The sequence below is a fragment of the Oncorhynchus masou genome, chromosome 12 (genome assembly GCF_036934945.1).
Source record: "Oncorhynchus masou masou isolate Uvic2021 chromosome 12, UVic_Omas_1.1, whole genome shotgun sequence".
Taxonomy (NCBI): Eukaryota; Metazoa; Chordata; class Actinopteri; order Salmoniformes; family Salmonidae; genus Oncorhynchus; species Oncorhynchus masou.
In genome coordinates this window covers 8452330-8464473 of record NC_088223.1, presented here as the reverse complement: position 1 = coordinate 8464473, position 12144 = coordinate 8452330, and positions in this window count along the sequence as shown.

Here is a 12144-nt window from a genome sequence, read left to right as displayed (position 1 = left end):
TCAGTCAGTATCAGTTAGTATCAGTCAGTATCAGTCAGTATCAGTTAGTATCAGTCATTATCAGTTAGTATCAGTCAGTATCAGTTAGTAATCAGTATCAGTTAGTATCAGTCAGTATCAGTCAGTATCAGTCAGTATCAGTCATTATCAGTTAGTATCAGTATCAGTCATTATCAGTCAGTATCAGTCAGTATCAGTCAGTATCAGTTAGTATCAGTCATTATCAGTTAGTATCAGTCAGTATCAGTCAGTATCAGTCATTATCAGTCAGTATCAGTCATTATCAGTTAGTATCAGTCAGTATCAGTCAGTATCAGTCATTATCAGTTAGTATCAGTATCAGTCATTATCAGTCAGTATCAGTCAGTATCAGTCAGTATCAGTTAGTATCATTTAGTATCAGTCATTATCAGTTAGTATCAGTCAGTATCAGTCAGTATCAGTCATTATCAGTCAGTATCAGTCATTATCAGTTAGTATCAGTCAGTATCAGTCAGTATCAGTCAGTATCAGACATTATCAGTTAGTATCAGTATCAGTCATTATCAGTCAGTATCAGTCAGTATCAGTCAGTATCAGTCAGTATCAGTTAGTATCAGTATCAGTCAGTATCAGTCAGTATCAGTCAGCATCAGTTAGTAATAAGTCAGTATCAGTTAGTATCAGTATCAGTTAGTAATCAGTCAGTATCAGTTAGTATCAGTATCAGTCAGTATCAGTCAGTATCAGTTAGTATCAGTATCAGTTAGTAATCAGTCAGTATCAGTTAGTAATCAGTCAGTATCAGTTAGTAATCAGTCAGTATCAGTTAGTATCAGTATCAGTTAGTATCAGTATCAGTCAGTATCAGTCAGTATCAGTTAGTAATCAGTCAGTATCAGTTAGTAATCAGTCAGTATCAGTTAGTAATAAGTCAGTATCAGTTGGTATCAGTATCAGTTAGTATCAGTATCAGTCAGTATCAGTCAGTATCAGTTAGTAATCAGTCAGTATCAGTTAGTATCAGTATCAGTTAGTAATCAGTCAGTATCAGTTAGTAATCAGTCAGTATCAGTTAGTAATCAGTCAGTATCAGTTAGTATCAGTATCAGTTAGTATCAGTATCAGTCAGTATCAGTCAGTATCAGTTAGTAATCAGTCAGTATCAGTTAGTAATAAGTCAGTATCAGTTAGTAATTAGTCAGTATCAGTTAGTATCAGTATCAGTTAGTAATCAGTCAGTATCAGTTAGTAATCATTTAGTATCAGTCAGTATCAGTGTCAGTTAGTAATCAGTCAGTATCAGTTAGTAATTAGTCAGTATCAGTTAGTATCAGTTAGTAATCAGTCAGTATCAGTCAGTATCAGTGTCAGTTAGTAATCAGTCAGTATCAGTGTCAGTTAGTAATCAGTCAGTATCAGTTAGTAATTAGTCAGTATCAGTTAGTATCAGTTAGTAATCAGTCAGTATCAGTTAGTAATCAGTCAGTATCAGTTAGTAATCAGTCAGTATCAGTTAGTATCAGTATCAGTTAGTAATCAGTCAGTATCAGTTAGTAATCAGTCAGTATCAGTTAGTAATCAGTCAGTATCAGTCAGTATCAGTGTCAGTTAGTAATCAGTCAGTATCAGTTAGTAATTAGTCAGTATCAGTTAGTATCAGTTAGTAATCAGTCAGTATCAGTCAGTATCAGTGTCAGTTAGTAATCAGTCAGTATCAGTTAGTAATTAGTCAGTATCAGTTAGTATCAGTTAGTAATCAGTCAGTATCAGTTAGTAATCAGTCAGTATCAGTTAGTAATCAGTCAGTATCAGTTAGTAATCAGTATCAGTTAGTATCAGTTAGAATCAGTATCAGTTTGTAATCAGTCAGCATCAGTTAGTAATCAGTATCAGTTAGAATCAGTATCAGTTAGTAATCAGTCAGCATCAGTTAGTATCAGTATCAGTTAGTAATCAGTCAGCATCAGTTAGTATCAGTATCAGTTAGTAATCAGTCAGTATCAGTTAGTAATCAGTCAGTATCAGTTAGTAATCAGTCATTATCAGCCAGTATCAGTCTGTATCAGTTAGTAATCAGTCAGCATCAGTTAGTATCAGTCAGTATCAGTTAGTAATCAGTCAGTATCAGTTAGTAATAAGTCAGTATCAGTTAGTAATCAGTCAGTATCAGTTAGTAATAAGTCAGTATCAGTTAGTATCAGTATCAGTTAGTATCAGTATCAGTCAGTATCAGTCAGTATCAGTTAGTAATCAGTCACTATCAGTGTCAGTTAGTAATCAGTCAGTATCAGTTAGTAATTAGTCAGTATCAGTTAGTATCAGTTAGTAATCAGTCAGTATCAGTTAGTAATCAGTCAGTATCAGTTAGTAATCAGTCAGTATCAGTTAGTATCAGTATCAGTTAGTAATCAGTCAGTATCAGTCAGTATCAGTGTCAGTTAGTAATCAGTCAGTATCAGTTAGTAATTAGTCAGTATCAGTTAGTATCAGTAACAGTTAGTAATCAGTCAGTATCAGTTAGTAATCAGTCAGTATCAGTAACAGTTAGTAATCAGTCAGTATCAGTTAGTAATCAGTCAGTATCAGTGTCAGTTAGTAATCAGTCAGTATCAGTTAGTAATTAGTCAGTATCAGTTAGTATCAGTAACAGTTAGTAATCAGTCAGTATCAGTTAGTAATCAGTTAGTATCAGTAACAGTTAGTAATCAGTTAGTATCAGTTAGTAATCAGTCAGTATCAGTTAGTAATTAGTCAGTATCAGTTAGTATCAGTTAGTAATCAGTCAGTATCAGTTAGTAATCAGTCAGTATCAGTTAGTATCAGTCAGTATCAGTTAGAATCAGTATCAGTTTGTAATCAGTCAGCATCAGTTAGAATCAGTATCAGTTTGTAATCAGTCAGCATCAGTTAGAATCAGTATCAGTTAGAATCAGTGTCAGTTAGTAATCAGTCAGCATCAGTTAGTATCAGAATCAGTTAGTAATCAGTCAGTATCAGTTAGTAATCAGTCAGTATCAGTTAGTAATCAGTCAGTATCAGTTAGTAATCAGTCATTATCATCCAGTATCAGTCAGTATCAGTTAGTAATCAGTCAGCATCAGTTAGTAATCAGTCAGTATCAGTTAGTAATCAGTCAGTATCAGTTAGTAATAAGTCAGTATCAGTTAGTAATCAGTCAGTATCAGTTAGTAATAAGTCAGTATCAGTTAGTATCAGTATCAGTCAGTATCAGTCAGTATCAGTTAGTAATCAGTCAGTATCAGTTAGTATCAGTATCAGTTAGTAATCAGTCAGTATCAGTTAGTAATCAGTCAGTATCAGTTAGTAATCAGTCAGTATCAGTTAGTAATAAGTCAGTATCAGTTAGTATCAGTATCAGTTAGTATCAGTATCAGTCAGTATCAGTCAGTATCAGTTAGTAATCAGTCAGTATCAGTTAGTAATAAGTCAGTATCAGTTAGTAATTAGTCAGTATCAGTTAGTATCAGTATCAGTTAGTAATCAGTCAGTATCAGTTAGTAATCATTTAGTATCAGTCAGTATCAGTGTCAGTTAGTAATCAGTCAGTATCAGTTAGTAATTAGTCAGTATCAGTTAGTATCAGTTAGTAATCAGTCAGTATCAGTCAGTATCAGTGTCAGTTAGTAATCAGTCAGTATCAGTGTCAGTTAGTAATCAGTCAGTATCAGTTAGTAATTAGTCAGTATCAGTTAGTATCAGTTAGTAATCAGTCAGTATCAGTTAGTAATCAGTCAGTATCAGTTAGTAATCAGTCAGTATCAGTTAGTATCAGTATCAGTTAGTAATCAGTCAGTATCAGTTAGTAATCAGTCAGTATCAGTTAGTAATCAGTCAGTATCAGTCAGTATCAGTGTCAGTTAGTAATCAGTCAGTATCAGTTAGTAATTAGTCAGTATCAGTTAGTATCAGTTAGTAATCAGTCAGTATCAGTCAGTATCAGTGTCAGTTAGTAATCAGTCAGTATCAGTTAGTAATTAGTCAGTATCAGTTAGTATCAGTTAGTAATCAGTCAGTATCAGTTAGTAATCAGTCAGTATCAGTTAGTAATCAGTCAGTATCAGTTAGTAATCAGTATCAGTTAGTATCAGTTAGAATCAGTATCAGTTTGTAATCAGTCAGCATCAGTTAGTAATCAGTATCAGTTAGAATCAGTATCAGTTTGTAATCAGTCAGCATCAGTTAGAATCAGTATCAGTTAGAATCAGTATCAGTTAGTAATCAGTCAGCATCAGTTAGTATCAGTATCAGTTAGTAATCAGTCAGCATCAGTTAGTATCAGTATCATTTAGTAATCAGTCAGTATCAGTTAGTAATCAGTCAGTATCAGTTAGTAATCAGTCATTATCAGCCAGTATCAGTCAGTATCAGTTAGTAATCAGTCAGCATCAGTTAGTAATCAGTCAGTATCAGTTAGTAATCAGTCAGTATCAGTTAGTAGTAAGTCAGTATCAGTTAGTAATCAGTCAGTATCAGTTAGTAATAAGTCAGTATCAGTTAGTATCAGTATCAGTTAGTAATCAGTCAGTATCAGTTAGTAATCAGTCAGTATCAGTTAGTAATCAGTCAGTATCAGTTAGTAATAAGTCAGTATCAGTTAGTATCAGTCAGTATCAGTTAGTAATCAGTCAGTATCAGTTAGTAATCAGTCAGTATCAGTTAGTAATAAGTCAGTATCAGTTAGTATCAGTATCAGTTAGTAATCAGTCAGTATCAGTTAGTAATCAGTCAGTATCAGTCAGTATCAGTGTCAGTTAGTAATCAGTCAGTATCAGTTAGTAATCAGTCAGTATCAGTTATTATCAGTATCAGTTAGTATCAGTATCAGTTAGTAATCAGTCAGTATCAGTTAGTAATCAGTCAGTATCAGTCAGTATCAGTGTCAGTTAGTAATCAGTCAGTATCAGTTAGTAATCAGTCAGTATCAGTTATTATCAGTATCAGTTAGTAATCAGTCAGTATCAGTTAGTATCAGTATCAGTTAGTAATCAGTCAGTATCAGTTAGTATCAGTATCAGTTAGTAATCAGTCAGTATCAGTTAGTATCAGTATCAGTTAGTAATCAGTCAGTATCAGTTAGAATCAGTATCAGTTAGTAATCAGTCAGTATCAGTTAGTATCAGTCAGTATCAGTTAGTATCAGTATCAGTTAGTAATCAGTCAGCATCAGTTAGTAATCAGTATCAGTTAGTAATCAGTCAGTATCAGTTGGTATCAGTCAGTATCAGTTAGTAATCAGTCAGTATCAGTTAGTAATCAGTCAGTATCAGTTAGTATCAGTCAGTATCAGTTAGTATCAGTCAGTATCAGTTAGTATCAGTATCAGTTAGTATCAGTATCAGTTTGTAATCAGTCAGCATCAGTTAGTAATCAGTCATTATCAGTCAGCATCAGTTAGTAATCAGTCAGTATTAGTATCAGTCAGTATCAGTTAGTATCAGTCAGTATCAGTTAGTATCAGTATCAGTTAGTATCAGTTAGTAATCAGTCAGTATTAGTATCAGTCAGTATCAGTTAGTATCAGTCAGTATCAGTTAGTATCAGTATCAGTTAGTATCAGTATCAGTTTGTAATCAGCCAGCATCAGTCAGTATTAGTATCAGTCAGTATCAGTTAGTATCAGTCAGTATCAGTTAGTATCAGTATCAGTTAGTATCAGTATCAGTTTGTAATCAGCCAGCATCAGTCAGTATTAGTATCAGTCAGTATCAGTTAGTATCAGTCAGTATCAGTTAGTATCAGTATCAGTTAGTATCAGTATCAGTTTGTAATCAGCCAGTATCAGTTAGTATCAGTATCATTTAGTATCAGTCAGTATCAGTATCAGTTAGTGTCAGTATCAGTTAGTATCAGTATCATTTAGTATCAGTCAGTATCAGTATCAGTTAGTATCAGTTAGTATCAGTTTGTAATCAGTCAGCATCAGTTTGTGGCTCTGTAAGATTGAACATGTGTGCACCCTGAGAACTGTATTTGTGCGTTGTAGAAATACCAATCCGTTACATGTATTCATGCTGTGAACTGAGAGAGAGAGAGAGAGAGAGAGAGAGAGAGAGAGGGAGAGAGAGAGGGAGAGAAAGTGTGCGTGTGTTTGTGCACGCCAGCGTGCTAGCTTGCAAATCAAATTAATCAAATTAAATGATATTTGTCACATGCACCGAATACAACGGGTTCAGACATGACATGCTTGCTTATGAACCCTTCCCAAAGTTGCAGAGTTTATAATTCAACTCAATTAATAGTAACACAATATTAATTCCACTCTTCCCCTAAGGGGGATTTGAATGTTCCAGAACAGAGGGAAGCAAACCAAATACTTCAAAACAACTTTTTATTGTATCTGTTGACAGTTGTAGAGGAGAGGAGAGGAGTGGAGTGGAGTGGAATGGAGTGGAGAGGAGAGGAGAGGAGTGGAGTGGAGTGGAATGGAGTGGAGAGGAGAGGAGAGGAGTGGAGTGGAGTGGAATGGAGTGGAGTGGAGAGGAGAGGAGAGGAGAGGAGAGGAGAGGAGAGGAGAGGAGAGGAGAGCCGAGCCACTTGGCACCTGAAATACTTTGGCTCATGTCCAAAAAGGGCACTCTATTCCCTACACAGGGCCCATGGGCTATAAGGACACTCCTGACCTGTAAAACTAAGCAAAATGTAAAAGTGACCCTTAATTAACCCTAACCCTTAACCCTTAACCCTAACCTAACCCTTAACCCTAACCTAACCCTCAACCCTTAACCCTAACCTAACCCTTAACCCTTAACCCTAACCTAACCCTTAACCCTAACCTAACCCTCAACCCTTAACCCTAACCAAACCCTTAACCCTAACCAAACCCTTAACCCTTAACCCTAACCTAACCCTTAACCCTAACCAAACCCTTAACCCTTAACCCTAACCAAACCCTTAACACTTAACCCTAACCAAACCCTCAACCCTTAACCCTAACCTAACCCTTAACCCTAACCTAACCCTTAACCCTTAACCCTAACCTAACCCTTAACCCTAACCAAACCCTCAACCCTTAACCCTAACCAAACCCTTAACCCTTAACCCTAACCTAACCCTTAACCCTTAACCCTTAACCCTAACCAAACCCTCAACCCTTAACCCTAACCTAACCCTTAACCCTAACCAAACCCTCAACCCTTAACCCTAACCTAACCCTTAACCCTAACCAAACCCTCAACCCTTAACCCTAACCTAACCCTTAACCCTAACCAAACCCTTAACCCTTAACCCTAACCAAACCCTCAACCCTTAACCCTAACCTAACCCTTAACCCTAACCAAACCCTTAACCCTTAACCCTAACCAAATCCTTAACCCTTAACCCTTAACCCTAACCTAACCCTTAACCCTTAACCCTTAACCCTAACCAAACCCTTAACACTTAACCCTAACCAAACCCTTAAACCTTAACCCTAACCAAACCCTTAACCCTTAAACCTTAACCCTAACCAAACCCTTAAACCTTAACCCTTAACCCTAACCTAACCCTTAACCCTAACCAAACCCTTAACCCTTAACCCTAACCTAACCCTTAACCCTAACCAAACCCTTAACCCTTAACCCTAACCTAACCCTTAACCCTTAACCCTAACCAAACCCTTAATGTTATGAACTTGAGTGAAGACCCAAACGCGGTTTTAACAGAAAACAGAGTTCTTTAATAAAAAACAGGAATGGCATAAATCCTCTTCCAACGTAGTCAATGGAACAAAAGAACGTAGTATAATGCAGGTTGCACCTGCCATGCAGACTCCGACAGGACAGGACAAGGTGGAAGCAAACGAGACGACAGCTTGCTTCTGGCATCAAAAAACACAAACAAGAATCAGACACTGAAAGTAGCAGGAACAGAGAAAGAAATAGAGACCTAATCAGAGGGGGAAGAGAGAACAGGTGGGGAAAGAGAGAATGAGCTAGTTAGGGGAAATGTAGAACAGCTGAGGGATGAGAGACAGAGAAGGTAACCTAAAAAGACCAGCAGAGAGAGAGAATGAAGAGAAAGGACAGGAACAGACATAACAAGACATGACAGTACCCCCCCACTCACCGAGCGCCTCCTGGCGCACTCGAGGAGGAAACCTGGCGGCAACGGAGGAAATCATCGATCAGCGAACGGTCCAGCACGTCCCGAGAGGGAACCCAACTCCTCTCCTCAGGACCGTACCCCTCCCAATCCACTAGGTACTGATGACCACGGCCCCGAGGGCGCATGTCCAAAATCTTACGAACCCTGTAGATGGGTGCGCCCTCGACAAGGATGGGGGGAGGGACGAGCGGGGGCGCGAAGAACGGGCTTAACACAGGAGACATGGAAGACCGGGTGAACGCGACGAAGATAGCGCGGGAGAAGAAGTCGCACTGCGACAGGATTAATGACCTGGGAAATACGGAACGGACCAATGAACCGCGGGGCCAACTTGCGAGAAGCTGTCTTAAGGGGAAGGTTCTGAGTGGAGAGCCATACTCTCTGACCGCAACAATATCTAGGACTCTTGGTCCTACGCTTATTAGCGGCCCTCACAGTCTGCGCCCTATTACGGCAAAGTGCCGACCTGACCCCCTTCCAGGTGCGCTCGCAACGCTGGACAAAAGCCTGAGCGGAGGGGACGCAGGACTCGGCGAGCTGAGATGAGATCAGCGGAGGCTGGTACCCGAGGCTACACTGAAAAGGGGATAGACCGGTAGCAGACGAGGGAAGCGAGTTGTGGGCGTACTCTGCCCAGGGGAGCTGTTCTGACCAAGACGCAGGGTTACGAAAAGAAAGACTGCGTAAAATGCGACCAACAGTCTGATTGGCCCGTTCGGCTTGACCGTTAGACTGGGGATGAAAGCCGGACGAGAGACTGACGGAAGCCCCAATCAAACGGCAAAACTCCCTCCAAAATTGAGACGTGAACTGCGGGCCTCTGTCGGAAACGACGTCAGACGGAAGGCCATGAATTCGGAAAACATTCTCGATAATGATCTGAGCCGTCTCCTTAGCAGAAGGGAGCTTATCGAGAGGAGTGAAATGAGCCGCCTTAGAGAATCTATCGACAACCGTAAGAATAACTGTCTTCCCCGCTGATGAAGGCAGTCCGGTGATAAAATCTAAAGCGATGTGAGACCACGGTCGAGAGGGAATGGGAAGCGGTCTGAGACGGCCGGCAGGAGGAGAGTTCCCAGATTTAGTCTGCGCGCAGACCGAACAAGCGGCGACAAATCGACGCGCGTCACGTTCCCGAGTGGGCCACCAGAAACGCTGGCGAATGGAAGCGAGCGTACCCCGAAGACCGGGGTGGCCGGCTAACTTGGCAGAGTGGGCCCACTGAAGAACGGCCGGACGAGTAGGAACGGGAACGAACAGAAGGTTCCTAGGACAAGCTCGCGGCGACGGAGTGTGAGCGAGTGCTTGCTTTACCTGCCTCTCAATTCCCCAGACAGTCAACCCGACAACACGCCCTCAGGGAGAATCCCATCGGGGTCGGTGGAGACCTCAGAAGAACTGAAGAGACGAGATAAAGCATCAGGTTTGGTGTTTTTTGAGCCCGGACGATAAGAAATAACAAACTCGAAACGAGCGAAAAACAGAGCCCAACGAGCCTGACGCGCATTAAGTCGTTTGGCTGAACGGATGTACTCAAGGTTCCTATGGTCAGTCCAAACGACAAAAGGAACGGTCGCCCCCTCCAACCACTGTCGCCATTCGCCTAGGGCTAAGCGGATGGCGAGCAGTTCGCGATTACCAACATCATAGTTACGTTCTGACGGCGATAAGCGATGAGAGAAAAACGCGCAAGGATGGACCTTGCCGTCAGAGAGAGAGCGCTGAGAAAGAATGGCTCCCACGCCCACCTCTGACGCGTCAACCTCAACAACAAACTGTCTAGAGATGTCAGGTGTAACAAGAATAGGTGCGGATGTAAAACGATTCTTAAGAAGATCAAAAGCTCCCTGGGCGGAAACGGACCACTTAAAGCACGTCTTAACAGAAGTAAGGGCTGTGAGAGGAGCTGCCACCTGACCGAAATTACGGATGAAACGACGGTAGAAATTAGCGAAGCCCAGAAAGCGCTGCAGCTCGACGCGTGACTTAGGAACGGGCCAATCAATGACAGCCTGGACCTTAGCGGGATCCATCTTAATGCCCTCAGCGGAAATAACGGAACCGAGAAAAGGGACAGAGGCGGCATGAAAAGTGCACTTCTCAGCCTTCACATAAAGACAGTTCTCCAAAAGGCGCTGGAGGACGCGTCGCACGTGCTGAACATGAATCGAGAGAGACGGTGAAAAAATCAGGATATCATCCATGTAAACGAAAACAAAAATGTTCAGCATGTCTCTCAGGACGTCGTTAACTAGTGCCTGAAAGACAGCTGGAGCGTTAACGAGGCCGAAAGGAAGAACCCGGTATTCAAAGTGCCCTAACGGAGTGTTAAACGCCGTCTTCCACTCGTCCCCCTCCCTGATGCGCACGAGATGGTAGGCGTTACGAAGGTCCAATTTGGTGAAAAACCTGGCTCCCTGCAGGATCTCGAAGGCTGAAGACATAAGAGGAAGCGGATAACGATTCTTAACTGTTATGTCATTCAGCCCTCGATAATCCACGCATGGGCGCAGGGACCCGTCCTTCTTCTGAACAAAAAGAACCCGCGCCGGCGGGGGAGGAGGAGGAGACTATGGTACCGGCGTCGAGCGAAACCGACAAATAATCCTCGAGAGCCTTACGTTCGGGAGCCGACAGAGAGTATAATCTACCCCGGGGGAGTAGTTCCCGGAAGGAGATCAATACTACAGTCATACGACCGGTGTGGAGGGAGAGAAGTGGCCTTGGAACGACTGAACACCGTGCGCAGATCGTGATACTCCTCCGGCACCCCTGTCAAATCGCCAGGCTCCTCCTGTGAAGAAGAGACAGAGGAAACAGGAGGGATAGCAGACATTAAACAGGTTACATGACAAGAAACATTCCAGGATAGGATAGTATTACTAGACCAATTAATAGAAGGGTTATGGCGCACTAGCCAGGGATGACCCAAAACAACAGGTGTAAAAGGTGAACGAAAAATTAAAAAAGAAATGGTTTCGCTATGATTACCAGAGACAGTGAGGGTTAAAGGCAGCGTCTCACGCTGAATCTTGGGGAGAGAACTACCATCTAAAGCGAACAAGGCCCTGGGCTCCCTAACTGTCTGAGAGGAATGTCATGTTCCCGAGCCCAGGTCTCGTCCATAAAACAGCCCTCCGCCCCAGAGTCTATCAAGGCACTGCAGGAAGCAGATGAACCGGGCCAGCGGAGATGGACCGGAAAGGTAGTGCGTGATCCAGAAGGAGAGGCCTGAGTAGTTGCGCTCACCAGTAGCCCTCCTCTTACTGATGAGCTCTGGCTTTTACTGGACATGAGGTGACAAAATGACCAGCGGAGCCGCAGTAGAGACAGAGGCGATTGGTGATTCTCCGTTCCCTCTCCTTGGCCGAGATGCGAATACCCCCCAGCTGCATAGGCTCAGCATCCGAGCCGGCGGGGGAGGGTGGCAGTGATGCGGCAGGTGGCAGTGATGTGGAGAGGGGAGCAACGGAGAACGTGAGCTCCTTTCCACGAGCTCGGCGACGAAGATCAAACCGTCGCTCTATGCGAATAGCGAGAGCTATTAAGGAGTCCAGACTGGAAGGAACCTCCCGGGAGAGGATCTCATCCTTAACCTCGACGTGGAGACCCTCCAGAAAACGAGCGAGCAAAGCCGGCTCGTTCCAGTCACTAGAGGCAGCGAGAGTGCGAAACTCAATAGAATAATCCGTTATGGATCTATTCCCCTGACATAGGGAAGACAGGGCCCTGGAAGCCTCCTCGCCAAAAACAGAACGGTCAAAAACCCGTATCATCTCCTCCTTAAAGTCCTGATACTGGTTAATACACTCAGCCCTCGCCTCCCAGACTGCCGTGCCCCACTCACGCGCCCGTCCGGTAAGGAGAGAAATGACGTAGGCGATGCGGGCTGCGCTCCTGGAGTAAGTGTTGGGCTGGAGAGAGAACACCACATCACACTGAGTGAGGAATGAGCGGCACTCAGTGGGCTCCCCAGAGTAACACGGCGGGTTGTTGATCCTGGGCTCCGGAGACTCGGAAACCCTGGAAGTGGGCGGTGGATCGAGGTGGAGTTGGTGA